Consider the following 5,738-nt stretch of genomic DNA (forward strand, 5'->3'; position numbering starts at 1 on the left):
CACCTCAGCCTCCCAAAGCACTGGGATTACAGGTGTGAGTCACCAAACTCAGCACTCAACTATTTCTTATAGTTCTCTAGTTTCCAGCAAAAATATCTCACAAGAAGCATAAAAAACAAAACAAACAAACCAAAAACAACGCAAACTTTACTTGGATCATTATAATGGATTTGTTTGCTTCCAGACAGCAAATCTTTTAGGAATACTCCCTCCTTTGACCGCCTGGCCAGGGCATGGAGAATTTCCATGTGTAGGAATGTCAGAATCACACAGATTGAAGTATCAGCCTGAATTGAAAAAGCCTTACATAATTTGTTTAAACTAACACTCACCAACTAAATTGGACTAAAGCCAAAGGGAAGACAGGACACTTGCTAAACGGGGAGCCTCAGGGGCCAGGGAAAGGGGTTCGAGACCAGCCTTAGGACATAGTAAGATCCCCACCTCTACCAAGAAAAAGTAAAATACATACATAAATTTTATTTATTTATTTAGAGACAGAGTCTCACTCTGTTGCCCAGGCTGGAGTACATTAGTGCGTACTCCACATGTGGCCTAAAATACATAAATACATTTTAAAATAAGTAAATAAAGGCCAGGTGTGGTGGCTCATGCCTGTAATCCCAGTACTTTGGGAGGCTGAGGTGGGTGGCTCATCCGAGGTCGGGAGTTCGAGACTAGCCTGATCAACATGGTGAAATCCCATCTCTACTAAAAATACAAAATTAGCCGGGCATGGTGGCGCATGTCTGTAGTCCCAGCTACTCAGGAGGCTGAGGCAGGAGAATCGCTTGAACCCGGGAGGCAGAGGTTGCAGTGAGCCGAGATCGGGCCATTGCACTCTAGCCTCGGTGACAGAGCAGAAACTCCATCTCAAAATGAATAAATAAAATAAAGTAAAATAAAATAAAATAACTAAGTAAATAAAAAGGGTGAGTATGTTCAGGAGGGTGCCTGGGAGCAAGTGGAGGCTGATGAGTGTGTGGGGATGGAGGTGGAGCCTGTTTACCAAGGACACCTATGGCTTCATGTGCCCTCTCTGGGAGCCGTGAAGGGGATTTCCCTGTTCCTTATTATGGTCATCACTACCATCCTTCTTTCTGTCTGTCTCCTCAGTTGTAAAATGAAGATAACAGATCTACATTGTTCCTCAATTGGATATTTTTAAGATGAATGGGTCATTATACCGGGTTTTCATGCATTTTGGTTTTTTGTTTTGTTTTGTTTTGAGACAGAGTCTTACTCTGTCGCCCAGGCTGGAGTGCAGTGGTGACATCTTGGCTCACTGCAAACTCCGCCTCCTGGGTTCAAGCGATTCTCCTGCCTCAGCCTCCGAAGTAGCTGGGATTATAGGTGCCCACCACCACACTGGGATAGTTTTTGTATTTTTGGTAGAGACGGGGTTTCACCATGTTGGCCAGACTAGTGTTGAACTCCTGATCTCAGGTGATCCTCCCACCTCGGCTTCCCAAAGTGCTGGGATTACAGGCACAAGCAACCATGCCCAGCCTCATGCATTTTAAAATGAGATGTTCCAGGGACTAAAACTGTGCAGGGACCAAAGAAAAAATGAGTCCAGAGAAAGAGTTGGCTGAGAACATTACTGAGGAGAATTTACCCTGCTGCTGCAGGCGGCTAAGAACATAGACGACCACTGCACGGCAGTGTCTCCAGGGACCAAAGTGGGAAAATATCTGGCTTTGCTCTCTGCTGCCTTATCAATATGCAGCTGACAAAGGGCTGGGTTAGTTGAGGCTGGAACCACTGGGTGCCATGCACGTGCTAACAATCCACACAGGCCAGCAGGCACTGCCCCATTGTTCTGTCCATTGATCAAGAATATGACAGTCAGGGCCACCACCACTTTGTTCCTGCAATGCAGGGAAACTGCAAATCTATGAAACTTGAAAACTTTGCTCAGAGAATGTGCTTAGGGAAATTGCATTCCTCCAAGACACAGCAGTCTTGCTGTCTACTTCCCACACAGGAATGGCAGATCAAGTATTTAGAAGGGGCTGCTCTCTGTCTGGGATTCTCCAAGGAGCTGTTGGAATAGTAAATGCCCTTTTGACTGGCTAGACTGTTTCAACTGAATCCCAGTCAAAAATGGAAAAGCAGGTGCCTTCTCTCCCTTCTCCAGCTCTCTCTCCCCTTCAGTCGAGCCTTCCAGCTGTTGTCAGAGCAGAACTGCCCTGGGGTTCAACATTGGTGGAGAAGGCAGCTGCCCAGTTTTGAGGAGGGCAAAATCTCTCTGCCCACAGTCCCCAACTCACATCCCCATCAAATGTTGGGAGTTCCACCGTTAGAGATGCAGCTGGGGCCGGGCGCAGTGGCTCACGCCAGCACGTAATCTCTGCATTTTAAGAGGCTGAGGCGGGTGGATCACCTAAAGTCAGGAGTTCAAGACCAGCCCAGCCAATATGGTGAAACCCCAACTCTACCAAGAATACAAAAATTATCTGGGCGTGGTGGCATGTGCCTGTAATCCCAGCTACCTGGGAGGCTGAGGCAGGAGAATTGCGTGAACCTGGGAGGCGGAGGTTGCAGTGAGCTGAGACCATGCCACTGCACTCCAGCCTGGGTGAAAGAGCGAGACTCTGTTTCAAAAAAAAAAAAAAAAAAGAGTGATACAGTTGGGCTCGATGCAGTGGCCCACATTTACAATTCCAGCACTTTGGGAGGCCAAGGCAGAAGGATAGATTGAGCCCAGCAGTTCCAGATCAACCTGGGCAACATAAGGAGATCCCACCAAAAATAAAAATAAAAAAAACTGGGCATGGTGGTGCATGCCTATGGTCCCAGCTAATCAGGAGACTGAGGCAGGAGGATTGCTTGAGCCCAGGAGGCTGAGGCTGCTGTGAGCTGTGATTGTACCTCTGCAGTCCAGCCTGGGCTACAGCATGAGACACTGTCTCTAAAAAAAATAAAATAAATTTTAAAAAGTACAGTTGGTCCTTGAGCAACATGAGGGCTGAGGTGGCAACCCCTGTAGTGCTGACTCCCCAAAACCTTAACTACTGATAGCCTACTGTTGACCAGAAGCCTTATCTGTAACATGAACTGTCAATTAACCATGTTTAGTATAAATATTCTATACTATATTCATACGATAAAGTAAGCTGGAGAAAAGAAAAGGTTATTGAGAAAATCATAAAGAAGATAAAATGTATTTACTATTCCTGAAGTGAAAGTGGATCATCATAAAGGTCTTTATCCTCATCATCCTCACACTGAGTAGGCTGAGGGGGAGGAGGAAGAAGAGGAGGGGTTGGTCTTGCTGTCCCAGCGATGGCAGAGGCAGAAGTGATGTAGGGGGTGGGAGGCAAGGCAAGAGAGGCAGGCGCACTTAGTGCAACTTTTATTGAAAAAAAATCTGCATGTAAGTGGACCCCTGCAATCCAAACTTGTGTTGTTCAAGGATCAACTGTATTTCTCTAGGGTTTCTTAGTGACACTGGAGAAGGTGCTTTAAAATGCCAGTATGGGCCGGGCACAGTGGCTTATGCCTGTAATGCCAGCACTTTGGGAGGCCAAGGCAGGTGGATCACCTGAGCTCAGGAGTTCGAGACCAGTCTGGTCAACATGATGAAACCCTGTCTCTACTAAAAATAAAAAAATTAGCTGGGCGCGATAGCACACACCTGTAATCCCAGCTACTCAGGAGGCTGAGGCAGGAGAATCACTTGAACCCGGGAGGCAGAGGTTGCAGTGAGCCAAGATTGCACCACTGCATTCCAACCTAGGTGACAGAATGAGACTCTGTCTCAAAAAAAAAAAAAAAAAGAAGTTTTTAATTTTGATGTAGTTCAATTTATCTACCTATTTTTTGTTGTCTGTGCTTTTGGTGCCATATCCAAGAGATCATTGCCAAATCCATTGTCATGAAGTGCTTTCTCTGTGTTTTCTTTCAAGAGTTTTATAGGCCAGGTACAGTGGCTCACAATTGTAATCCCAGCACTCTGGGAGGCTGAGGCGAGAGGATGGCCTGATCCCAGGAACTTAAGACCAACATGGGCAAAATAGTGAGACCCCATCTCTTAAAAAAAAAGGTAAGAAAGAAAAAGAAAAAAAAGAGTTTTATCATTTTAGGTCTTACATTTAGGTCTTGGATTCATTTAGAGTTGATTTTTGTATATAGTGTAAGGGTCCAGGTTCATTCATTTGCATGTAGATATCCAGTTTTCCTAAAATCATTTGTTGAAAAAACTCCTTTCTCCACTGACTAGTCTTGGGACCCTAATTTAAAAACTATTGGACTAGGCCGGGCATGGTGGCTCAAGCCTGTAATCCCAGCACTTTGGGAGGCCGAGACGGGTGGATCACGAGGTCAGGAGATCGAGACCATCCTGGCTAACACTGTGAAACCCCATCTCTACTAAAAAATACAAAAAACTAGCCGGGCGTGGTGGTGGGTGCCTGTAGTCCCAGCTACTCAGGAGGCTGAGGCAGGAGAATGGCGTGAACCTGGGGGCACGGAGCTTGCAGTGAGCCGAGATCATGCCACTGCACTCCAGCCTGGGGCACAGAGCAAGACTCCGTCTCAAAAAAACCCCCAAAAACTATTGGACTATATGTATGAGAGTTTATTTCTGGACCCTGTATTCTTTTAATTTTTTAAAATAATTTCTCACTTTTGCTTGTCATCCTTGCACAGGGGCATGCTAATCTTCTCTGTATCTTTCCAATTTTAGTATGTGTGCTGCCAAAATGGGCACTTCTGGGCTTTCTGTTCCATTCCATTATTCTATATGTCTATCTGTATGCCAATACTACACAGTTTGTTTGTGTTTTTTGAAACAGCATCTCATTCTGTTGCCCAGGCTGGAATACAGTGGCACAATCTTGGCTCACTGCAGCCTCAACCTCCTGGGTTCAAATAATCCTTCCACCTCAGCCTCCTGAGTAGCTGAAACTACAGGTGTGCGCCACCATGCCTGGCTAATTTTTGTATCTTTTGTAGATGGGGTTTTGCCATGTTGCCCAGGCTGGACTATACTGTTTTGATCACTGTGGGTTTGTAATAAATTTTAGAATTAGGAAGTATGAGACTTCCAACTTTATTTTTTATTTTTTATTTTTATTTTTTACCAGGTCTCACTCTGTCACTCAGGCTAGAGTGCAGTGGCACAATCTCGGCTCATTGCAACCTCCGCCTTTCAAGTGATTCCCCTGCTTCAGCCTCCTGAGTAGCTGGGATTACAGGCACCCACCACCATGCCCGGCTAATTATTTTTTTTGTTTTTGGTAGAGACGAGATGTCTTTTGTTTTGTTTTGTTTTATTTTATTTCCCTTTCTTTCTTTCAATGGAGTCTTGCTCTGTCGTCCAGGCTGGAGTGCAGTGGCACAATCTCGGCTCACTGCAACCTCTGCCTCCTGGGTTCAAGCAATTCTCCTGCCTCAGCCTCCTGAGTAGCTGAGATTACAGGCATGCAACACCACGCCCTGCTAATCTTTGAATTTTTGGTACAGACAGGATTTCACCATGTTGGGCAGGCTGGTCTCATACTTGTGACCTCGGGTGATCCACCCACCTTGGCCTCCCAAAGTACTGCAATTACAGGCATGAGCTACTGCAATTAAAGGTGTGAGCTACTGTGCCCAGCCTCAAAGTTGTTCATTTTCAAGATTGCTTTAGCTATTCAGGAACCCTGCCATCTGAATTTTAGAATGGGGTTTTCTATTTCTTCAAAAAATGCCCTTGAGATTTGATAGAAATTGTATTAAATCTATAGACTGCT

At 45.5% G+C, this 5,738-nt stretch overlaps 1 non-coding gene across 1 annotated transcript; it reads right to left on the reverse strand.

The window, feature by feature from the left end:
• Positions 1 to 4,608: 4,608 nt before the first annotated feature.
• On the reverse strand, positions 4,609 to 4,714 carry LOC119620026 (U6 spliceosomal RNA). Its single transcript, XR_005236423.2, has one exon. It is a non-coding gene; the product is annotated as a U6 spliceosomal RNA (small nuclear RNA).
• Between the last annotated feature and the right edge of the window lie 1,024 nt (positions 4,715 to 5,738).

Source organism: Chlorocebus sabaeus, chromosome 9 (assembly GCF_047675955.1).
Source record: "Chlorocebus sabaeus isolate Y175 chromosome 9, mChlSab1.0.hap1, whole genome shotgun sequence".
NCBI lineage: Eukaryota > Metazoa > Chordata > Mammalia > Primates > Cercopithecidae > Chlorocebus > Chlorocebus sabaeus.